The sequence below is a fragment of the Falco peregrinus genome, chromosome 2 (genome assembly GCF_023634155.1).
Source record: "Falco peregrinus isolate bFalPer1 chromosome 2, bFalPer1.pri, whole genome shotgun sequence".
Lineage (NCBI taxonomy): Eukaryota > Metazoa > Chordata > Aves > Falconiformes > Falconidae > Falco > Falco peregrinus.
In genome coordinates, this window is record NC_073722.1 from 45,794,946 (window position 1) to 45,821,381 (window position 26,436).

Sequence of the window (26,436 nt, forward strand, 5' to 3'; positions counted from 1 at the left end):
CCCGCAGAGCCCCCTGCCCCCGGCACAGCCACGCTCCCCCCGGCTTGGTGCCATCTGCAAACTGGCCGCGGGTGCACTCGATCCCCTCGCCCACATCATCCATAAAGGCATGAGACAGGACTGGCCCCGGCGCTGGGCCCTGGGGACACCCCTGTGACCGGCCACCGGCGGGAGGTAACTCCATTCCCCACCGCGCTTTGGGCTCGGCCACCCGGCCAGCTCCTAACCCAGCACAGAGCGTGGCACCCAAGCCATGAGCAGCCAGTTTCTCCACGAGATGCTGTGGGAGATGGTGTCAAAGGCTTTAGTAAGGTCCAGATAGACACCACCCATGGCCTTTCCCTCAGCTACTAGGTGGATCACCTTGTCATAGAAGATCACATTCATCAAGCATGACCTGCCTTTCATGAGCCCGTGCTGGCTGGGCCTGATCCCCTGGCTGTCCTGCATGTGCCACACGATGGCACTCAGGCTGACCTGCTCCGTAACCTTCCCTGGCACCAAGGTCAGGCTGACAGGCCTGTAGTTCCCCTGATCTTCCTTCCTGCCCTTCTTGTGAATGTGTCACCCTGGCTGAGCTCCCGTCTGCTGGGACCTCCCTGGTGAGCCAGGGCTGCTGCTAAATGATGAAGAGCAGCTTGGTGAGCTCTTCCACCAGCTCACTCACTACCCTCAGGAGGATCCCATCTGGTCCCATAGATTTGTGCATGTCTAAGTGGAGCAGCAGGTCACTGACAGTTTCCTCCTGGGCTGTGGAGACTTCAGTCTGTCGCTCCTTGTCCCTGTCTTCCAGCTCAGGGAGCTGAGTACCCTGAGGGTGACAGGTCTTACTATTCAAGTCTGAGGCAAAGGAGACATGAAGTACCTCCACCTTTTCCTCATCCTTTGTGGCAATATTCCCCCCGCCCCCGCCCTGCATCCAATAAAGGATGCAGATTGTCCTTGGCCCTCCTTTTGTTTCTAATATATTTGTAAAAATATTTTTTGTTATTTTTTATGGCAGTGGCCAGCCTGAGTTCTAGCTGGGCTTTCACCTCTCTAATCTTTGCCCTGTGTAACCTTGCGATGTCCTTGGAGTCCTCTAGAGTCCCCTGCCCCTTCTTCCAAAGGTGGTAAGTTCTCTTTTTTCCCCTGAGTTCCAGCCAGAGCTCTCTGTTCAGCAGATGTCACATTCACATCTTCCCTTCTTTTGGCACCAATTTTGACTTAAGTGATAGACCGTGTGCTACTTGAGGTCACCCTGCAATGTCGTATTTGAATTCCCTCTTGGGTAAATTCAGTGCAGTCCTAGAATCATATAACTTTTCATTTTATTTATTTACCAGAACCTATAGCCCCTTGTGTTGTTTATGCCAGTGCAAAGAATTAATTCCGCTTCTCTGAACTTATTTTCTGTGAATACTTCTTTCCACCTCACTCCTATACTGGTGCCACCATCTCCCTGGCACTTTTCTTCCTTTTAGCATGAAAGGAAAGTTTTTGCTATGAATGTTAGTGTCTTTAAGAAGGTGCTTTTCAAAACCGTTTTTCATTTGTCTAAATACAGTTTGACTTTATCTTGCTAATTTTCACTAGTACCCTTATTTGAAGATTAATTTAACTTTTAAAGAACATCTTGTTATTTTTAATGATTTCTCTTCCTCTGCTCTTCCATCATCCTGGAGTATTTTTGGTACCTTTAAAATCTTTCTAGTTGGCATGCATATTTACATGAACATCCAGAGATGTCTTTAAGTATGCAGTATGCCGCCAGGATTTTGCCTTCAGGTGTTACGGTAAAAAGTTCTCGGTACATTACTGGGTTTTGTGTATTCTGTGGCAGAATTTTTGCTTTTGCTGTCTGGCTGACATAGGCTAACCAAATCAATCTTAACATGACTAGATAATTCCACGAAAAACATGACTACATAGGAAATGCAGTAAAGTTACAATTTTCTTGCAGTGAGCTAATCTTTAATAATACTTTTGTACATCTGGAGCCATATTTGACCCACTAAGAGTGGACCAATCGTCTATACAGTTTTAATAGACTTGGGCAAGTGACTATGCATACGTACACGTGTCAACATGACCTTTTCTTCAGCTAATTGTCACCCAGGATTGAGGCTTCTGTCAAAAATGTGCTAAAATCCAGCAGTAACTTAATACTGACCTTTCTAGTTTTCTAATGATCAAAGAGAATGGATTGTGTGGAGTGAATTCCACTTTTCCAAGCTCATTGGCATTGAGAGATAGCTTTGGATTGGACCATGTCTGCAAACACCTGGAAGAACTGAGGCATAAATCCTTGTGAACCTGTGTGTTCCCTAACATGGACATTATAACATGACACCAGCTGATCTAGGTCTGTATTACACATCTTATTCGCTATTAGACACCTGAAAAAAAAAATCAAATTATTTTGCTATTATCGTTTCACTAAATATAGAAAAACAAATGGAAAAAATCTGCCTAATGAGTTAGTATCAAAATGTCACCAGCCTGATATGATTTCATGTGTGCATAAAGTCAAGGCATTTAAACGTAAATATATGTTACATATCCACATATTTATAAATTGAGTTTTTTTTAATAAAATTGTGGAATACAGATTTTGTGGAATTTCAGAAGTTAAAATGATTTGCGTTTTCCCCAGAAAATTTGCTAATGATTGAAGGGGATGTTTTATACTTTTCTTTTAATGCAACTTCCATTTCTGTTCTTAAGTCCTGTATCTGCAGTGACTGGTTCATTTGAAGTCTTAATCTTGATATGAAGGTTAATATTGTCCCTGGTCTCTTTTGGTTAGTTTTTAATGTTTTTCTTTTCTTTTTCTTTTTTTTTTTTTTTTTAAAATACAGGTTGCAGTCTCATTTTTATGTCATTTTTTTTACAAATTAAATTTACAAAAAAATTAAAGTTTTTTGTAATTAAATTTTACAAAAAAATAAAAGTTTTATGGTGATTTATTTTTTCTCCCCTTTTTTTCTCTGGGCAAAATTATTCTCTTTAATCAGATCTATTAACAGCAATGCAGAGCTCTATTGCATATATCACAATCCACATGGGCCCTTGCTGCTGGGTTTTCTCTTGAAATAGTTGTAGGAGATACTCAGGGCTGCACTCTTAGCCTAGTGGCAAACAGCTGAACTCATCGGCTGTTCATAACACAATCACATTTCTTTGCACAGGATTGAGCCACAGACCACACCTGAGTGTACCCATCAGTGCGCAGTCTGGAGTGAAGGGTTTCCTGTCCTGCCTCTTTCCTCTTCATCATCTTCAGATCCATTTGAATTTTTGGTTTGTTTTTCTTTTTCCATATATTTTGATGTTTACTCGTGTCTCCTTCTGCTTAGCGATGATATCATGTCAGTAAAGTAACCCTCAGCTGTAAGTAAGGAACTTTCCTTTCTCTTCTTCTGTACATCACCTTCAGTTGTTGATTGCATTGGGAGGCGTAATACAAAACACGGTCATTATGAAGTAGCCAGTTGTTTGCAGTATTCTTGAGATTTAAAAATATGACGTTCTTTTGCTTTTGGACTGCCTTTTTGAAACTGATTCAGCTGTAAAGTGACTGTGAACAATTGTTGTGAAGCTGAATTTCAGATTTAGGGGAAACAGCTCAGGCCTTGAAATCATAAGGGAACTTTTGCATAAATTTCCATCCTCGCTCGTGTTGCTGCATTCGCACCCAGCTAAGAGAGAATCCAGAGAAATTGCTGTGTTATGGAAATTTTACCTTCAGGTTTAATTGGAATACATTAAAAGATGTCATAAGCAAATGAAACAATGTGAAAGCATCTTTTGTAGGCATTGGAGTGATTTCAGAAAGTGTTAGAAGTAATTCTCCGAGTGGTGTAAATTTCACTGAACTACTCCACATGAGTTTAGTCTCGTTTGCAGCTTGGGCAAGCCTGCTGGCTTACTCTCATCTTCTGAGGATCTCTTATTATTCCTGGCTGGAATGTCTACAAAAAGTCTGCAGATATATATAGTGCTAACAAGATAACATCATTATGCTTTTATATTTTTTTTTATATATATTAGATGTTTTCAGGTGACTAACATTTGTTTTATCTTACAGATATGAAACTGCACATATATAACTTGCTATTGTATTGAATAGATTAGATATCAAACAGGTATTGTAAATGAAGTAGGTTTTGATTATAACTGTATAAATGAATTGAGTATCAAGAAAGAGAACTACAGAAATATTTCTTAAAAGGAAAGACTAGACTGTGTATATCTTATAAACACATGATTTTTTTCATTGTAGTTTAAATAACTAACCTAAACGTGACTGAAATATAGTAATTTTCCATTAAACCAACTGAACATGAAGCACACCAGAATGAATTGTCAACGTTACTGAAATTCAAGGTGTTTCCTTAAGTCTTGCTGACAGTGAGATACTTATTTCTGTGAGTCTTCAGTGTGTTTCTGCATACTGCCGCTTGGCCAGGGTCTGAACTGCAGAAATGGAAGAATTAAAGTGATGAGTTGAACAGTAAGATGTTACAGTTAAGTTCTGTAACGGGACCTATAGTGGGCTCACATGATTTGTCTTAGCACTAGCTAAGTGCTTATGAATTATATTCAGCAGGTTTTGTTCACTTCTGAAACGAAACATGAAGAACAGAATGCTTGTGGGTGAAGGATCACGTAAGAGATCTGGTAAAGACTGATTCCTATCTTATTTTCCCACCTTTTTTGACCAGTTCTTAGCAAGCTTTATTGGGGCAAGGTCCACTGCTTAGAAAAGGTAGATAGTTATGCATGACATTCAGCTTTGCCCTTTAGGTGCATATGTGTGTATGTACGTACTTAAACTTAGTTTAATAGGGATAAATGCTTTTTATTGCATAATGAAATAAATACTTGTGGAACCCTTAAAATGTTTGATAGCAATATTCTGTTTAAACATCTGTATTTAATACCAAATAAGAGACACAAGTGAGGATTATTCTAGTTTTTGTCAAGTAGGAATGCAAATGAGGTGTAGATCAGAAATACCATTGTACCATCATACTGTATTTCTTTCGGTTGAAATCTGGTCAGTAGCCTGATATTTTAATTTAATAGATTAAAACAATTTAATCTCTTTTGGGTTCAGAATTTCTGTTAATTATAGTCTGGATTACCGCTGATACCAAGCCGAAGTTGTCTCAGCTTTCACCTACTGCAAATTTAAACTGAGAAACATGCAAAGCATTTTAAGTAGTTCCTGGAAAGCCATAAGCCAAAAAAAATGCCTTTAATGTGAGAGGTATTTTGAACATGGGGAGTGTGTGTGTATGAGCACTTGCATGACTGCAAGAGTAGAGACCTGTCCCTGTATGCTGCAAAGAGAAGAGCAGAGGTTCTGGGGGTACTTGGCAACTTCCAGACTGAGAATTATCTTACTTTTTTATAGTTCCATCTTTGTTTCATAGCAAACCACAGGAGTGTTAGCAGACTTGCTTTGAATGTTCTCAGGAATGAGGGCAAAATCTCTGTGTATAGATTACTATATGTCTCTTTTTTCTAGTTTCAGCCTAGAAATGAATGTCCATTCTTTCTGACTGAATAAATCACATCGCTTCTTAAGCCACACGTGTCTGCATGGTGCCACTCATTCTTCACACGACGTGAGGACTTACTTGCCTGTGCAGATAAGGATTAGGAGACCTGACGCTTCCTGGTTGCATTGGCTTGCCTCACGTGCAAGGTAATGCCTCATGTCCATCTTTTCCTAAATTACACCACAAAAATTCATGCTGTTGTCTTCCTAGTCATCCTTTCTCCTGGAAGCAACCTGTGATTAGGCAGGGATGGGTTGTGTGCTCAACTACAGTCAGAAGCAGGCTATAGCAAACAGAGCAAAACATTTGGCTTGTGCACTGCTTACCAGCTACCCTTGAGGATGAGGGGCACCAGGCATGAGCTGTGCACTGGAAGAGTTGTCCCCACGGGCCACCAGCTGAACATGTCTGCGGAGCATCAGGCTTCATTGCCCTTTTTGTGTCTCCCAGAAGCCATGGTGAGCACCAGGCTACATACAGAAGGGTGCACATTGTCGTGTCCTGCAGATATGGCCCAGCGAAGGTTTCAAATCTTGGATTAATCAAGCCAAACCCACAAACTAGCATGACACGACAGAGCCCCTTGTTTTTGGGGTATGTCTCAGGCTGCTTGGAAATCTGGACAGGAAGGCAGTAGAAGATTGTAGGGCATGTTGGATGCAGGGAGCTGAGAAAGTGAGGGACTGCTAAATAAACCAGATAACTATTGTCACTGAAACCGATAGTACTTCTGTTCCCCTGGTACATCTTTTAATCAGATTAAGCCTCTTCAGTTAGGGTCTAGGACAGCTTGATTCATTGAGCCTTTTTGCTGGTGTACATTCATGCACTCATTGGGGTGTGATGTACTTGGATTACAATGCTTGGAAGAAGTTTGCTTGCTCTGGAGTGCAATTATATTTTATACTAGTATTTACAGATGCTCATCTCTGATATATCACAGCAGATTGCCATGCAAAGTGCCATCACCCCCTGCATCCTGCTGAACAAAGAATGCAATGAGCTTATCTCATACAAACTACAAACAGGTGCTTGCAAGCCAAAGCTTGCGCTTTACATGGGTTAATAATGTTTCTTTTGTTATGCTAATTTCCCAACTCATTCCTTACTAAGTCTGTCTAAGTAAGCAGGGATAATTGCACACTATTTAGAGCATTACAATGCAACAAAGAAAATGCCCTTTAGGTTAAAAAGGTTAGGATGTTAGTATCAGTGCTTTTATTTAAGTCATAAAATACAGCAAAATGTGCAGTTATTTTGTAATAACAGCAAGCTCAGGAAATATGCTGAGTTATTAGGCCTTTTTTGCATGCTGTTTCACCTTACAGGTTCAGGTAACAATGAAACAAGGATGGAATTTCCTCACTTTATACCAATTACAGCAGAGGTTTTAAAACAATAATAATAACGGTGGCATAGGCTCCCCAGCTTTATACTTACTGAACTTTCTGTGCAGTAAAACGTAGACACGTGCACATACCAACACACACATATATGTGTGTGTACACGTGTATAAATGGAGATACAAATACATACATATATATGTATGTAACTACAAAAGAAGGGTTTCATTAATTAATTTCTGATGTGTATTAAAGGTGGAAAGATCCACGATGTACTAATGAATGCTTTCATTAATGAGTAAAACCAAAATTCTGATGCCTTTAGTAGCACAGTCTCTTTGTCAAAACGTGTAAGAGCATTCATAGAATAAAATGCTCTCAGGCACAGCAGTCTAAAAGTCCTAAGAAGTTGTGTCTGTCACATGCTAAACACACTGGCTCCAATCCAGTAACACATTTGAGTCAATGCTGGACCTCAAGGCTCGCAGGACCACTTGTGTCCTCACAGGTCAGTGCTTTGATGAAGTGGGAACAAGAGGGTCAGTATGCTGCAGAGCTGAGCCTTCACTGAAATAGGACTGAATAGGAAATAGGACACACTAAATAGGACTGAACGCAGAACTGGTCTTGTGAGTAAGATACTGAGGTAGGACAGCAGATTTTAGGTACGAATACATATCATTTGCAGTGCATCTATGTGTTGGGATGCCTGTGTCTCTGGTGGGTTAGCTCACTGCCTATCAAGCCTAGTGCCACCATACCTTCACTACTACTGTGCACAGTCTAGCTGCATTAGTGGCTTATTATTGCTGGTATGTAGGAGTTGCATCTCCTGACTACAGTCTAAATGCATGCCCTAGGCTTGGCTTCCAGTTGCATTTGGGATGGCCTATGGGCTGAGCTGGCTACTCTTTGTGATGCTTCAGTTCTCCTGCAGTAATGGGAACACCAGAAGGCAGACTGTGTTGCTTAGGAAATGTTTGGATGGTTGTTGTGGTTTAACCCCAGCTGGCAACTAAGCACCACGCAGCTGCTTGCTCACCCCCCTCCCTATACTGGGATGGGGAGGAGAACTGGGGAAAAGGTAAAACTTGTGGGTTGAAATAAGGACAATTTAATAGTTAAAATAAAATGAAATATAGTAATAATAGTAACAATTGTAATGAAAAGGAAAGAGAGGGAGAGAGGAATAAAACCCAAAAGAAAAAAAAAAAGTGATGCACAATACAGTTGCTCACCATCCACTGACCGATGCCCAGCCAGTCCCCGCACAACGATTGGCAGGCCCCAGCCAACTCCCCCCAGTTTATATACTGGACATGACGCTCAATGGTGTGGAATAGCCCTTTGGCTAGTTTGGGTCAGCTGTCCTGGATCTGCTCCCTCCTGGCTTCTTGTGCACCTGCTCACTGGCAGAGCATGGGAAACTTGTCAAGTCCTTGGTTTAGAGTGAGCATTACTGAGCAACAACTAAAACATCAGTGTGTTATCCACATTATTTTTATACTAAATCCAAAACACAGCATTGTACCAGCTATTAAGAAGAAAATTAACACTATTGCAACCAAAACTGGGACAATGGTGTCAAGGAAATATGTATTTGAAGTGTTAGATTCTTAAGTACTTATGTTGGATAATGTGCTAAAATGTGGCACAATAGATTTAAATTTTTTTTAGTTTTGAATTTAATAAAAATATGAAAATGTCAGTGACTGAGATAAGTTTGCTTTTCAAAGATAGCAACAGAAGAGCCCCAGAGCTGTTCTTTTTCCTTACAGTGTATAATTCAACAAGGATTAATGGCAGCTTGCCCACATTTGCTTTTCTTGGATTGAATGTGATGGAGTTGTGACATTTTTAATGCTTTAATTTATAGGCAGAGTATATTCGATAGTATTTTCTCCCTCTATATGGAAACCAGTTTCTGACGGAATACATAAACTAATTTCAGGTTAATCCTCCAAATATTATTTCCCCTTAGAGGAGTTGTATTCTGCCAGATTCCAGTTTAGGCCAGGCTCACTGCTGGTATTATAGCTTCAAAGATGAAACATGGACTCCCTGATTTCACAGAAGAGACATAAGGTTTGCCTGATTGTCATGCTCTAGAGAGAATGACATTTGGTACCATCAGGTACAAAAGACATATTTATGAAAAACAAAGTAAGCAGGAGTAGGGTTTTTAAACTAGTTTTTGAGTTTGGTTTTTTTAAAATTAAATACAAAGTTTTATTGCCGTTTTTAAAATATGGAACAATTTTTAAAGTATTGGGGGTATTCTATTGTACAAGTTTTCTGGAGAAAGTAATTTCACATTTCAAAAGCCTTAATTTTAACCACAAACAGTGAGAAGTAATTGATTGTTATCTGTTTTTTCTAAAAGAGCAAGGTATTCTCTCGCTTAACCATACCTTTTACTGTTTCTTTATTTATTATTTATTTATTATTGAAAGAAAACTTACCAGAATGCAAAAGAATTTTTCAGATGCAGGTGTTTAAAAAGTATGGAGAAAATTAACCTTTGCAGTTGTTAGTTTTGCTGAGAAGTACTAACAGTGACCTAGTAATTCCAACCTCAATGACAAATGATCCCAGATGATCCATGTATGTAATAGCAGAAACTGTAGCAACCAATTCCGCCTTGCAAAACTCCCAGCACCATTTCTTGGGGCAGGACTTTGTCTGATGACTGCTAAAGAGAGAGCTGATTCTCTGTCACCAGCTGTGGCTGTGTGTAGCACATCCCTCTTTCCTTTATCATCTAACTCTGGTTTTCTGTCTTTACTTTTAGAGAAGGCTTATGATTCAGGGATAGCGAGTCACTTGGTTTAGGGCTTAACATGAAGATTTTTATGTAGCAGAGGTTACTGAAGCATTTATCTTTTAAGAAATAGCATACATATACAGAATTGCAGTGCATGTATTTTGCAAACGGCTTTGAGAAATAAATAGGTTACTCTTTGGGCTTTCCAACCTTAATAATGCCTTTTTCTTGTCTGTCTCGCTTATATGAGCTATTCTGCTGTACCATCATATATTTCTTGTTTTGAAGTTTGGGGAGATATATTTTTTGTTTCACTGTATTGCATCAAGAATTTTTTTAAAGAAAATTAATTAAGCTGAACAAGAACTACAAAATATTTGAAACTACAGTGTTCTTAAAATATGGGACATTCTTTGAAGGCTTTACAGAACATAAAAATATCGGGAAATAAATTCTACTAGATGACAAAAGATGATCTTATTCTCTATCAAGGACAATGATAGAACAGCAATCTTGGACAGATTTGATATACTTTGAAGAGCAAAGACTGTTATCAGTAAGAATTCAAGATAAAGTTTACTGTACAAAAGCTCTACTGACAAACCTGGCAAACATTAGCACTTCCTATGCCAGAATATATAAAACGAGGTGGTAAAGCATGCAGCAGAAGGCTAACATTAAAGGATGGTGAAATGGAACAGCCCCTGTTCACACCCTAAAAACAAGAGTATTCATAGGATTTATTGGAGGAAAAAATAGATCTCATTTCCATACAGATGAGATAAAAAGGAAAGTTACATTTAATAAATCCTTTGGCCTTATGTCTGCAGAGTTTAGCCAAGGGATCAAGTAAACCTTTAAAAATACTAGATTTTCTTTAAATCACAAAAAACCCCCACAAATCGGGCATCCTTTTGATCAAAATTCTTCACAGTAGATTACCTCCAAGTGATAAATGAACTACTGGAGAAGATGAATGAATGGCATGAACCCCTGGTATATACTGTTCACTAACTGTAGGAAAGATCTTAATTCAACTGAAAGGAACTCTGTCTTGGAGTCCTGTCAAACTAAAGAGGCAGAGCATGGATGATTACATTCAGCATCCGAGAAACTTCACTGTAATTGAATCAACTATGTTATATTTAACTGCTGGAAGATCAAAAGAATAAGCAAGAGGTGCAAGGTAAAGAGACATCTTTTGCACTCTTGATGGCTAGACCAGAGAGGGAAATGGACTGTACGTTAGCAGAGAGGAGGAGGCAGGGATTATTTAGAGAAATGGCGGAGAATAGACAGCGGAGGAGAACTGGCAGAAAAGCAGGTGTTGAAGCTGGCACAGTCAGAAAACCAATCAAATAAAAAACTCCAGAGGCTGACCACAAGAAACATCTATCAACTGAAAACTCCTTTGAATACAGACCTGACTGAGCAGACACCCCCCTACAGAGCCGGAGAATACTTTGTTATAAGTCCAGAATTGTAGCTCTGCTGACTGACTAAGAAAAAACCTTTCATGCTGTGGCATGCACTGGACTCCCACTGAATAGAATAGTTGTTTTACTCATGAATTTTACCAGGATATGAGTATCAGGCACAGAATTATCTTCCTTATAAAGCAGTTGGCATATGTATGGTGGAAATCTGAGAACTGGAGCCAAAACTGTTAAGCTTGAGCTTAGTTTTCATGCAGGAGGGCTTCCTTTGGCCAGGATCCTCTGTGATGCTTTGGTTTCTCCCTGCTGTCCCCATTCCTCTTCCCTCCAGCAGCCAGGGGGAGGCTCAGGTGTGCAGATCTTCTCCCAGTCTTGGGAAAAGCCACGGTCTGGGCAGATTTATAATGGCAATTTATCATGGAAGGTAAAGAGGAGAAGGTAAAGAAGGTGTTTGTCTGTAGAGCTGTTCTTGCATCTTTTCCTGTGGGTGGAAGTGCAGTGGGGGTGCTGCAGAGAACCGGGGCATGCATGTGCACCATTTTTTTATAATCATGTAGTATATTTCTAGTGATAAAGGGTGAACGTTTAGCAGTTACTACCTAGCCCAGTTATGCTACAACTAGTAGATAATATCTATGTCTCCTGAATTTCCTTTCTGCTATTAGAATATGTTCTTTCAAATAGCAAACTGCCTATCACTTACTAATCTGGCCATTGTGTAACTAATACAATAAATATGTCTCCTGTAAAGTGCAGTGAAGTAATGAGCAATTTAATGAGTTAAGCAAAGAAAGATAGAAAGTGAAAATAAGAAACCATGGAAACTAGCTCACTAATCCTAGCAGAGTGCCAGCAGACTAATGAAGACAGACGGAGAGTGAAAATGAGAATAAAAAGGAGAAACAGCTCGCTGAAGGCAAAGATACAAGATATCTGTGTCTTTAAAAGATTTCTGTTTGCTCTTTGCACTAAGCCAACATTTCCCTTTTCCACAATCGCCAGAGAATGGCTTTCTGTCAAGGAGAGCAAGTCAAAAACACTGTTTGCAACCAGGTCCTTCTACTGGCCTTTGATTTCCTGGTCTCCTATCTAAAACTGCACAGTTCCTTGGAAATTCCTAGTAGATGGTGTTATTGCAGGTGTTAATTAGCTGACCCCTCTTTTCTCCCTCCCTTTCATCTCCCAGATTAAGTGGTGATGAATCAGCATCAAAACTCCATGTCCTGTATGATCTCAGCTGTGATGGAAAGTCTTCTGCCTTTCCTGGTTTGGTTAAAAAATTGGGTTCAGGGGAGGCTGGTTCTTGCCTGGGATCCACTACAATCTCAGAGACACCACTGGACAAGTCAGGGGTCTAAATCTGACCTGAGATCTCTTGTGTAACTAATGGAGAGATATAGGAGCTTCCAAATGACCTTTATTAGGATTAAATTAATTGTTCTTTAGAGTGTCTTTCTAAAAAGAGGTGAATGGTGTAGACTCTAGGACAGATAGGTCTGGAGTCCAAATCTCAAGGATAACCATGGAGGGAAGGTGGAGGAATCCTGAGCTGTTAAATTTAGTCCCTATGGATGAGATTGGTTTCAGGACACAGCCTGGATGTATCCTTTCCCTTGGGTACTGCTGTGGCACATAGACAACCTGTGCTGTCCTCATCTAGTGGCAGCCTCATAGGTGGTAACAGCACTGTCACAGTCTGGTGCAGGGTGTCATTGGGTGGCTTTTGTAGAAATTGCTCTGAGGTGACTCTAGAGGTTAAGATGGGACTGGAGCAAAGGGTTTTGTGAAGCTGTGGTGGGTTGACCTTGGCTGGATGCCAGGTGCCCACCAAGCTGCTCTATCATTCCCCTTCTCAGAAGAACAGGTTGGGGAGAAAGTAAGATGGAAATAAACCCAAAACTCATGGGTCAAGACAAAGGCAATTTAATGAAGCAATAGCAGAAGTCACACATGCAGAAGTGAAGGAAAACAGAAGATGTTATTATCTGCTGCTCATCAAGAGGTGATGCTCGGCCACTTCCCGGGAAGCAGGGCTTCAGTGCCTGTAGTGATGGCTCTGGAAGGCAAACATCCCAAACAACAAATACACCCCCCCCAGTCCTCCGCGCCCCCCCCCCCCCCCCCCCCCCCCCCCTTCCTTTTAGCTTTTATATCTGAGCAGACATCATATGGTATGGAATATCCCAGTGGTCACTTTGGGCTAGCTGTCCCAGCTGTGTCCCCTCCCAGGATGTTGCCCACCCCCAGCCTGCTGGTAGTGGTGGTGGTGGGAGGTTGGAGGGGCAGCCTTGATGCTGTGCGAACGCTGCTCAGAGGGAGCCAAACCAAACCCTGGTGTGTTATCCCCACCTCTCTGGCCACTGATACAAAGCACAGCTATGGGGGCTGCTGTGGGGCCCAGCCGGACACAATACAGAACTAAAAATGCTTCTTGCTATTCAGAGGCAAATTGAGATGTATTTTCCACTGGGTGGTGGGCAAGCCCATGAAGGAATAGGGCTTAATCTCATCTCGATATCCATAACTTCTGAGACTGAGGACTAGGGAAAATTGTAGGTTTGACATGCTTTCTCATTAGAGATGTATTAGAAATGTGTTCATAATTTTGTGGTTGTGTTTTAAATTTTTGTATCTAGATTTTACATGTGTCTCTTCCTGCCCTGGTTTTACAGTAGTGAAATATAAGAAGACTATCAAGGACCCCTCCATTCCTTTTCATGCTTTACTATATGCAAGCCAGTATTTTAAAAACCTTTAATGTAAGTTTTAGCTATTAAAGAATCTAACCAAGAATCTTGGATTCGTCCTGTAATTCCTGCTGTAAGGAGGAAATTACAATGGGCACTATGATGTGTCAGAGCTCAGGTAATAGTATATTCACTACTGAATTCCGGCTGCTTTCTTCCATTTCAGAAGAGCAATGTATCCAAAAGCGAAATTTAAGATAACGTTGTATAGCAATATAAAACAGTTGTGAAGCACTGTTGAATCAGGAAATTGCATTCTCTGTTTTTTTCTGATGTACATAGAGCTAGTGAAAATTTCTGGATGAATTACCTATGGCAAAAAAATCCCTTGCTTTAAAAATCTGAAAATTGGCAAATATATTGCCGAGATTTTTTCTTTAAAACACCTTTGGCAATTAACATTTCCTGGATTTCTCTTTTTGTCCTTTCCCTCTCTGTTGCTGGTAAAGTGGGAATAAAATAGATAAATGGGAAATTAATAATGACATTATTTTTAATCAAGCCAATCAAGTTTACTCCACATTTGTATTGAAGAAAACTGATTTTTAAATATTAAAAAAATGTCATTCAAAGTATGTTCTATTTCTGAATTGATTTTAGATGAGGGTATGGAGTGGCTGCTGTTGGAAACAGCCATGTGAACTCTGTTTTGCTGCTCATTTCATCTGACTTAATGGTCAGCATTACTATATATACAAAATCACAATATTCACCATCTGCCTGGTGCTAAATACCTTTGGAGAAAAGTGTCCATCTCCCTGAAGCAGGAGGAGATGGACACTTTTCTCCAAAGGTATCTAGACCCGCAAATGGAGTGACAGTGTATCCCTTATTCTAGGCTAAAAGTTGTCTTGTTTTCTGCTGGTACAAAACATCAAATATACAGAAAAGACCTCTGCTAGGTGTTGAAGTGAACTTGATGCTAAGAGCAGACACCCGTAGCCATGGTCTTCACTCTGTCCCCTGTGACCAAATCCTAATCCAGTGTGTGCTGTGCACCCAAATTTAGCCTGTGCTGGAATCAGACTGTTCTTGTCTCCTTTCTCTTAGGGACTCTTAATTCCACAACCCCAGTGTTTCTCAACATAGCTTTTGCCTTTAATAATGCCTTGGAGCAAACAGGACACGCCTGTTCTCGTGATGTTTGGGCACATCTTGAGAACATGTCAGGTAAATGAGGCTGTTTATGAGAGATCTGTTATAGGCAGTTCAATAGTATGTAATTTAAGACTATGTTTTAGACTAAGGGTGGGGACTGTCATGTAGTGGGTTAATACATACATGACCTTTAGCACATCCTGACCTTCCTCAGCTTGAGATAATGTTCCATAACAAATTTATGGTGCCGGGGAGATGATTTGTCAGCCAGCAGAAGTAACTGGTAAGAACAAAAGGGAGTAGGGACAGAGAGGAGTCTGCCAGTTGGGAATGCTCTTTTATTTATTCTCTGCATCTAGATTGTAATTCTTTATGTGCAATGTCTGAATCCCCACCTATCCTGTGACTGAGCGCTAATGGATACTTCTTGCTTTACTTATCTTCTGCCTGGTCTTGTAGTTTATCAGTGGTTGTCCCTTTACACTGTAAGCTGGTGAGAGCACAGACCCTTGTCCGCTTGGCTCTGATCAGCTGCTGCCCCACAGCAGCTATATTTACAATGCTATGTAAGTGAATAGGTAATAATTCATCCGTAATACAAACTCTCCCTGGTCAGAAGCTTCGCAAGCAATATGCGGCTTCAGAGAATTTTTGCACAAGAAGTTCTTCATGAAGGAAGATAGGTATATCCATTCTGATCATAAACTCTTTGGAAAGCAGAGTTAGACTGTTTGAGGTTTTAAGTGACTTTATTGCACTGTGTTTATTTTCCCTGTGTTAAGACATCCAACAAAGGAAAGCTTTTTACAACCAATACCTTGTATGTTTTGAAATAGAACTGGGGCTTTTATCAGAGCAGGGAATATGCCTGAAGAAAGAATTTCAAGTGAGTGTTTACTTGACTAAAAGTGGCATTGTCAATAGTTATATTTCCTTTTTTCAATTGCGTTGTGAATGTTTATAAACCTCCCATTTTATGTATTATCTAAGTGTATTAGAAATTTTATGGAAAATGACCTGTGAAGAAGTGGATTCGGTTGCTTTAGGACTTGCAGCCATCCATGGAAGCACAAACTACGAAACTGAAGCATGCTGATGTGACCTTGTCTGTTCAATGAAACTATCACACCAATCTGCACTGGACTTTTGATTATGAAAATTTGCAACTAATTAGCCACAGTTAACCTGCAATACTAGTATAGCAAATAGAATTATCGGCAAGAAATGTGGTAGAGCAAGCAATGCTGAGGTTTTGGGGTGCAGTGCTATTTTCTTTTCTTTACCTTCCTTTTTCCCTTTTTCCCACATGTTTTCTTCTCTTGGCAAAACAGGAAAGAAAACATGCAAAAGAGAAAGAGAAGGCAATGAAATAATATTTACTAATGCAACATCTATTTGTTTTTGGAAGTCAAATCAGCTAATTTTTGCCTAGCATTTTTACATATAATCATTGAGATTTTATTTTTTGAAAAGGACTTAAAAATACTCAGTTATAAATATTTCCCCATCTATTGGCATAACAATTTTTTCATTTTTTCCTTGTGGGATCTAGTCCCTTTAGGGTCATATCAGCTGCTATGAACACCTCACTTTTACACAGCTCTGCATCACATTTAAAACATTGTAGATATGACACAGAATGAATTGCCTGTCTTAATCCTCTTGCAAAGGAAAATGATATTAATTTAAGGATCAAGTTCACCTATATTTTTATGAAATTAACTCTGAAATTATATGTCTGCAAATGTAATGCTGCTCTTACTGAGTAATACTGCTACTGAGCACATTAATAAATTATGGCTGTCTCCTATGATTACAATAAAATATTTTAAAATGAAATCCAGAGATGCAATTAAATTAATGGACTCAAGGAGAAATATAAAGCTATAGGATGTAACAGTGTAAAAGGCTATCTCATGGTTGTGTGAGCCTTTTGAGTATCAGATGGATTTTCGTTATTAAGAGATCTGAATTCTTTTAGATCTCACATTGACATTAAAGGCAGGATACCATGAAAGTAATGCTTAATATTAAGATACATATATATACTCCAAAGCTAAGAGAAGATTCTCATTCTTGGACAAGCTGTTCAAGCTCAGAGGGCTCACTCCTATTTTTCAGGGCGCTCTTCTCTCCTAGTCCCATTTTGTGACTTTCACCTGCTGAGTCCCTCTTTCCAGAGTCCTCAGGGAAACATCAGAAGTGACTCTGAGAGTTGCTGTGAATTGGTATGGATAATCCTTATTTCTGGAATTAATTTTCTTATAACGTAGAGCCTTTGGGAGCAACGGACCAAAAATAATGGAATTACAGTGTATTGCTGTATTTAGATTTAGGTGTTCAGATATGAAGGCACAAGAATCTTCTTGAGGAACAGCACTGCTAGGAGTCCTTTCTTGGAGTATCTTCCCTTGAAGGAAATGGGATTTTTGATATTACCTGTAGTAGGAATAGTTCATTGCATTAAAGATATGAGCCCAAATAAAGGGGAACAAATAATGTTTTGTATTTTGATTTTCATTGGTGCACATCCATGTATTTGAGGGGCTGAGAATTTGGTAGAGGAGGGATAGTACAGTGTCAAATTGATCTCATGCCTGCTGCTTATGTTTCCTTATGGTAGTGTCTTCCTGGAAAATTAATTTCATAATGGTTGGTGTTAATTGTATTCTTGATCAAATGTTCTATTGTTCCTGAAGAATAGGAAGAATTTTTACAAGCTCTTTATTCCTTAAATAGTTTTTCAGTGCCCTTTGAAATATTCCGATGTACTATACGAGTGATCATACATGAAGTATCCACAAAGTAAATCAGCCACAGTGGTTCAATATCATTTTAATTGAATTGTCTATGTATTTAAATTGAAATAGTCAATTGCAGAGGTATATTTGCCCAGGAAGCCCGGCTTATAAACCAAATTTATTCTGTATCTAACAGAAAGAGACCTGCGTAAAATTACAGAGCTGGGAGCCCCAAGTATTAGCTGTGCATTTTTCCCTCAGTAGACTGCCCCTTTAAATTGGTCTCAGAGAAAGAACAGTGCATTTATAATTTAGCTTGTCCTGAAGGAGAACTCTTCTCTGTGGGAGGATCCTCTTTAATTACAACTTCACAGTAATAAGATGAGAAATGAGCAAGCAAGAAAGTACTGCTGGAATGAGACATGATAAATCAGTTTGTCCAGGAAGCACGTTTATACCAGATCTATCACCGCATTCAGCATGGTGCTATCTTTCTTATTTCAATAAGGAAATCTCATGAAGAAATTTTAATTGCATACTATTAGGTGAAAGTCAATGTCCCATAATGAGCAAAGTGAAACCTGCATTTTTTCTTCTTTTATCTTCATGCTTTGAGTTCCCAAGGATTAACACAAAATGATTTGCCCTTAAATTGCACCCTGGGTTTTTTTTTTTTTTTTTGTTCATTTGTCTGAAGGATGTAGATTTTAGGTAATTTAAAAGGCACGAAGCTTTTGCTGTATGCTTCATGCTTGCAAGTTGGGAGTCAGAGGGGAAAAAAAATTCCAATTTTCAAAGTCTCCTATTGTTAAGGGTGACTGAATGGCAACCTGCAATTATATGATTTCAATGTAATTCATTCAGTAGGGAAGAGGTTGGTTCATAGATGCCTGGCTTAAAAGATTGGCATTGCTGTGTGATTAATTTCCAAACTTTGGAGGTATTTTCAACAGCATACAATAGAAGCATGTGACAGTGACATTTTCTGGATTTGTGCTAGGATTGCTTTATAACTGAAGAGCTAGGCTTGTGGGGATCACATTATCATTGGAGTTTCATTTTTCATAGGGTGAGTGTATCTTGTGTATGTGTGTGTGTATATATATATATAAACACATAACTATGCATCCATAAAGTATACATGTGCATACACGTATATGTGAGCACACATGCATGTGACATGTGGAAGTGTAGGGGGGAATTTTATTATGCAGGTGCCTTTACAGCATGCTCGCACTTGCCCCTTTCATGTAGATTTTTAACAGCTACTTTTTTGCCCCTTTCGCATGGGAAAGGTAGTGATAAGGTTCATTCTTGAAAGAGTTGTAATTTAAAGCTTGACTTAGGATATTTAAGAAAAAAAAAGGGTTTTTTTTAATAATTAAACTTGTGAGTTATAATTGGAGGCAGAAATTGCTGCAATAGACAACTGGGAAGTACCTTCTCTTACAACAGGTTTTTTTTGGTCCATTGTTTGTTATGGTCAATGGATTTCCTAATTACTTTTATTTAAAACTGTGCCAGATCTTCATTATCAGACCTCAAACCACACGAACCTTACTGGCACAGAAAAGAGCTGAAATGAATCAGAAATGAACGTGCTTTCAGCTTCCCACCAGAAGAAAGATGCACTACATTTCTACCTCAAAGGACAAAGACATTGAGGGAAACACTCTCAAAAATTTAAATCAAAAGTAGTACATGTAATCTTTGTCTCTCTTAAGTGATTTTCCTAGTTTTGAATGTATAGGGTTTATATTGCAAGTTTTTGACATAACTGTAGCAACCAGAATCACCCTTTAAAAATATAGACCATCATTTTTTCTGTATTTGTATCTCTGGGAGGTCTGCCTGAGGAAGGATGTTATGCTGTGGGGAAAACCTGGGGTTAAAGCTGGCAATGGTGAAGTTGATTCTAGCTGAAGATTTTCTGATAAAATTATTTTTGTCAGAAAAAGCAGCTTGGCTATTGCTTTTGCTGGAAAACTCACACCAGTCTCAGAAGAAAAGCTTCTTGGGATGAAGATCCCAGGGTCAGGTCCATATTCTTTGGGTTTCATGAAACTCTATGAAAGTTTAGGATTCAGAAACACTTTGGAAGTCACGGCAGTGAAATATCCCCCTCTAAATATAGGTAGTTCCCTCATTAAGCCTAATCTGAATTTTGGAGCAGTATAAACGTTTTGGGGAATAGGATAAATGAAAGGGAAAGGAGTCAGAAAGCAAGAAATGGAATAAGCACTTTTAATATTTCTCTTGTAGGAAAGACTGTTGAGTGCTTGCAGGTTTTGTGCTGTCTATCCAGCACTAGTCTAATGGTCTGTACTGGAAAGGGAAAAAATAAAAAGTCCGAGTCAGCAAATTTTCCCTAAAAGCTGGGAAAAGAGACATTGCAATGCCAAGATACTTAAGCACTGCCCACAGGCAAGTGATCAGAAGTCCTGGGGTGAACTTGCCTGGGACAAGGCAGTCTGCTTCTGCCTTCTGTTTCTTACCTGGTTTTGACTTGTGATGAGGGGCGGTGAGTTGCTGCTCTACTTTGTGTATGACATCTCTCCTTCAAGTTTGTACAGCATCCCTATGCGTTATATAGGTTCCTTGTTTAGCTAAAGTACATGGGAGCTCACCAAGGGTAGTGACATCTTTATTCATCTGGGTCTCACTGAGTTTTCAGAGTAATGCTCTCCTCAGGATGGGGTCTTTAGGAGGCCAAAACATTATAGGGCTAGAGATTGGTTTTGCCGTTTCAGTAAACCAGAGTTGTCTTTTGAGAGAACCCAGCATCTCTGCAGGAAAATGCTGGGTGATGTGAAACAGCTGGGAGCCACTGTTATGAAACGATAAAAGCTGTTTAAAATGTCAGATTGCCTGTCTGGTCCTGGTGTCTGCAGGCAGCAGAGCACAGAGAAGGGGATGGAAAGGTAGAGATGGGGAGGCACACACAAGTTGTGTTTCCCTCCCTCGGTGAAAGGTGGGTTTGTGTGATGGACATACACCATGTGGGGGAAATTCTCCTCTCAGTATGAAATGATTGTCTATTTGTTCTGCTTGTGGAGCTCCCATTAATGCTGGTGGGACTTGTGGAAAGGGTTCTGAACAGGAAGCCAAGAACAACTGTGACTCAGAGATGAGCAATTTGCCCCATAACGTGAAGGTAGTTTTATGAGCTGTTTATTCAAGTTGGTCTATGCTGAAACTGAAACTCTTCAAAAATGACCCAGTTGTACAGTCACCTGGTCCCACTGCATTACACAAGCACCACCACTTCGGTATTTTATTGCAAACCTTCTGGGATGTTAGGGATACAGGACTGCAAAGGGCTTACACCGTAAGTCCAGACCACTGATATCAGAAGAAATGAAACTTTAGAGTATCATTTATAGAACATAAGTCCCTTCTCACAACCATTTAGTTTCTGTAATTCCCAAGGAATTCCAGTGTTCAGCAACAGCTATTTTGTAATTATTCAATTTTGACAAATTTATACTCAAAATAGGCTCATAATATACAATAATATAAAACTGTGCTTTGTCTTGTAATAAGGAAGAAAGGGATAAATGATAGGCTTTCATTAATTTTCTATAAAAACAAACAGGTTAAGACCGTCTCCCACTGTACTAAGTCCATGGCAAATAATGGCTAATCGCCAGTCATACCAGTTGTTTACATATGATTTCATGCCAGATTTGGTGTGTGTTCAAATATTAACACACAGAAAGTGCAGATTTTGTAGTGGGTTTTTTTCCTAGAATGAATTCACAAAATAGTATATGTGCAAGTTGAGACAAGAAACTAAAAGCTGGTCTTATAATGGTGGTTAGTGTCAGTTATTTTACAGTTACTGACATGAAGAAAGAGAAAATTTCTGAAACTCTGCCCATTCACCAAGATGAGATGGAATAAGGATGTTGGAGGAGTGATGTTGGATGATGTGTCAAAACAGAAATGAAACAGAGAGACAATTGGTGGTAATTAACCTCCAGTATATGGGATGAATAGAAGAGTTTTACCAAATCTTAATGCACGAAACACATAGAATATGCAGCTTTACACTTTGGCAACTGTATCGCATTGCTAATTAGGAAAGGAGACATTTGGAATGGTTCCTGACAGAAGGAGAAATGTGCCAAGCTATTATTACGTGATATTTAATGTATTTATTTATGTTGCAATGATGCAAATGGAGAATTTTCATTTAAAATGAATGAAGCTGATGGAAATTGGTACTATGCTGTGGCTGTTGAATGGCCTTGATGTCACAGGCTGCAAAGGCACCTGGATTCAATCCAGTTGCTGTTCTGTGCCACTGGCTGAAAAGAGCTGTCTCTCCTGTGCCACCACCTATTTCCAGAGTGTCAGGGATGCAAAGCTCTGTGAGGCTCTGGCTGCCTCTCTCACTGTCTCTCTGGTCCAAAGAACATCCTAATCCAGACACAGAGCAAAAAGGAGACTTGTGCTAGCTGTAGCCGTGTTTTCAAATGCACTGTTGAGCAGGCTGACACTGCTAGGTTAACAGAGCTTGCTAGAAGCTTGCCAGGATGTATGGTTTAGGTTAACGCAGCTGCTTGGAAGAAATCCTCCCATTGCAGTATATACTGGGGTTTTATTGACTTGCAAAACTACCTAAATAACTAAATACCTCTGCGATCTACTGTAGCCCTTTATTTATACTAAGGCTGTGTCTTATTTATTTTTATCTCTAATTCCACATTTAAAGTTAAAACTCTCAGCGTGGTCATGAGCTTCTCTGTTTTATCTATTTCTTGCTTTCCTAGATGGTGCAATGTCCTATTTTTAGGAAATATACCTCTTACTGTAGATGTCTTTTACTAAATTTATTTAACACAGAGAAGTGCAGGTGAGCGGTACATACACCAGTCTACCCAGTAACCCCAAAATACGTACATTTTTCCCTATTTCATTAAGTGACTTTCCCTTAAGACTTACTGTTAAACTGCCTTCTCTATTTTAAGTTTGGAATTTGTTAAAATTACTGCTAACCTGAATGTGTAATTCTTCTGATGTACGAACTCTGAAATCTACTGAAAGCCTGTGCAATTAGCAAAACTCTTTTCCAGTAATAAGTTCATTTTGTCTTCTTGCAGAATTACTGAAAAAAAATAATCACTGTTATGTGATACCATGGTGCAAAGCTCATGATGAACATCGTTAACACATGTATGTAAGATAAAAGGTCTTGTGTTTTAAACACACATGTGTTCGTTGCCTGTACATGGGAGCATCTGCTGAGTGCAGGAGGTGCTTGCTTCTGGGGGAAAATACCTGGTTTGCAGGTGAAACAATTTCTGTCATCTCTGAACTAGTAATCAGATTATCATAGAGCAACTTTGTACAGTTTCAAAGCAATGTCATTGAATTCCTGCAACTACTATGCTTTCAATGTGCTTTAGAAGTTACATGAAATAGCATGAATAGTTTTTTCTGTCCCCTAAAAGGTTCCTTTCAGGATCAGAAACATGAGGCCTATGAAATCCTTCAGAGTCAAAATATTTTCTTTCCCCAGATTCAGAGCTTTTAGAGTTTTCTGCAGCATCTGTCTATACTGTATGGGAGTACCTTTACGACCTAGAGGAGTAGAACAAGGCGCTAGCACATAATGGTCCTTAATTCTGTAATCAAAGACATCCAGTCATGGTTGTAAGGGGTAATATAAAACCCCCAAATAGTTTAAATACCTAATTTTAGCAATGGAAAAAGGTCTTTAACCAAAGCTAAAGAATTCATTCAAGTCTTGATCATGGTGGAACCTGCAAGGGTGAGCTAACCCCTCCAATGTGGAAAGAAGGTGCCTCCCTGAAGAATTCTTGACTCAACAACCCATCCGCACACCTTGTATACCCAGTTTCTCAGCCCAGTGACCCACTGAATGCAGTGATGAAAACTTGGTGTTATTTGACCTTTTCATCTGATTAAAATGCTTGGTGCTGGGCTTAGCCTGAGTTTGGGTACCACCCTGGCATTTTGAATTCAGGATGACTATATAATATCAATTAAAATGACAGTGACAGGGCTTTTCTTGTACAACTCTTTAATACAAGCTGTAAGACATAGAGGGGCTTGGTGGTTTCTTTGTGGCTCGTTTCTTTCCTAGTCTCTGTATTTTCAACTAAGGGGACACGGTCCCCTGCCAGTAGATGCAGGCTATTTAAATGCTCCATTGGAGAGGGATTAAAGTTTATGCAAGGTCACTGGGGATGTGATAATTATAATCACAGGTTTTTGGCTCCACAATGACAGCCATTTGTTATTTTCGCTCGAGTAATTCCTGCAGCTTGGAGCTGTTGACAAGCGTGCACTGATTTACTGGCCCCCCCAGGTCCCAAGGCAGTGTCCGCTCTGAAGTCTGACACCCCTGCCTGGCTCCTGCTGCTTTCAGTATCTTTTCTGCTGTGAGCTGCAATACCGACTGAAAATTGGAGAAAAATATTGTGTTAGTTTATAATGGGATCAGAGAGAGAGAGAGAGAGACATAGGGTTGCTGAGTTTGTTACTACTCTGCAGCTTCCCCAGTCCCCTTCCATGGCTGAGCATTTGTTTCTGTGTTGTGAGGAGATTAATAAACTGCTGATGTGATTTACAGTGTAAGACCATTGGAGTATTTTTGTGGTGGAGAGGCCTTGAGAGCTTGGATGCAAAGATCAAAAGAAAAAAAAAATCCATTCTTTTGAGAAGCAGATTTCCTTTCTGTCTCTTCAGTCTCCTCATCTCCCTTTCCCTTTCTTTTTGATTTATGTTGCCTTATTTTGTTTGTTTTTGCAATCAGAGGTAAGAGCATTTTAATATATATTAAATGGTGATAAATTGAGAATAGCTGATGGGTTAGGGCCAATATGACATTTGTCTTTATGGGTGGGGAGATTGATAGCTCATGAGTGGCATGAAAAAATCAAGCAAAATCACTTAATAGGGAATCTATTTTTTGGAAGAGCATTTTTCTTTTGTGCAGGTGCATGACTGCCACGATAGCTCTTTATATTTTGTTTATTCAGCTTATCTGTGCTTTCCTCAGGCCTCCAATTTCCTCACTCCTTTCCTTCTCTAAAACACCCCAACCTTCCCAATTTGCATTTAATACACTTAATACATGACCTTTCTCTCTCCCCTGCTGAACCTTCAACACCAATTGGTACCTTGTCTACAGTCCAAACTTCCCTTTGCTCTTCATGAATACATTCCAAAGTCTTCTTCATCTGGTCCACCACCTGTGCTTTCACTTCTGAACACAAACCAGGTACATCCAGGACACTTCCAGATGTCCCAGAGGAAATGATGGCAGGGGAGCAACTGGGAAGCTCAGTTAAATGCCAGATGAGCATATAGGCTACAATTTTCACAAGTTGCTCGAGAGCATTTTATAAAAAGCTGTTCTTGCCTGGGCTTGGCAGTTTCCCCCAGCCTAGCGCTGCATCCCTCCTTCTTCCTGCTCTGGTGAGCAGAATTTGGATTTGTCTTTGTTGTTTCCTTGGCACTGTTTAACCTCAGACTTCTTGCTGCTGCTTTTTTCTCAGTACCTGGCCACCTGGAGCTTTTTGTAAGATCTCACCCACTTACCTGTGTGCATACTTGGTACTGCTCAGAGGTGGCTGGTACAAAATACTTTCTCATCACTCACCTCAGATTTCCCAGATGTACTTTGCTCTCAGTTGCTCAGAATTACATTATCATCTGTCTTTCTTTATGCAAGATATTTGCCTGAGTGCTGGGATGGAGAAGTGCCGGGCATGTATAAGGTCTGGTAACAGGCTTGGTAAGGTGTGATTACAGATATGGTATGGTTTCGACATCTCTGTTTTCTCAGGGAACTAGGCAAATAGGAAGGTCTTTCTGGCTGTCCCCAAATAACCACTGTCTTATCTCCAAATCTCACTATTACTCCCAGCACAGATGTCTTGCCAGCTTTCTGCTTGGTTTCTAGTAAGTGTTCCTCCTACAGAGCTGCAAATGACTTCCCCAGTTCTTACGTGAGGAAATAATTCTTTTCCACCCAGTTGTACCTCTGGAAAGGTTCTGGCATCACCAATTAATACTTTATTCCTCTTGTCTCTCTGTCTCCACTCCAAAACTATGTCCTCTTACATTTCTAATTGTGAATTTAAGACAGCTTTCTCACATTTCAGACCTCCCTCTCTTGCTGCCCATCCCCAGTTTCTTCTTTTGCCTCTTCTTTCTAGTATGTCTTGGAGTAACAGGATTCCCAGGGAAGTGGTTGAGTCACCATCCCTACAGGTTTTTAAAGACATGTAGACGTGATGCTTAGGGACATGGTTTAGTGGTGGCTTGGCAGTGTTAGGTTTACAGTTGGACTCAATGGTCTTAAGGTTTTTTTCCAATCTAAATGATTCTGTGATTGATTCTATAGGTATGGACTTTGTATGCTCAACAGAAATTTTCGTATTTTTGTTCATTTATCCCTCTGCTTTTTGTCTGTCTTGCCTTGACTCTTTCTGATTAATGTTATGCTATAGTTTCCAAAATTTGAATTCTATACACATGTTTTTTCTTCTTCTGGGTACATTATCCCAATAAGGGTATATTATCCCAATATTTTGTAACTCAGGCCATGAGTCTGCTATCAAGGTGAAAAACATTTGATTTAACCTTGAAGTTTAATTTAACATTTTTCTCCCATCTCTAGTTTCACCTCCAGAGCAATAGTAACATTTCCACTTATTTAAATCCTGCTTCAGCAGAGATCCGTGTTTGTATTATTTCTTTCTGAGCTATTGTAATCTTCTGT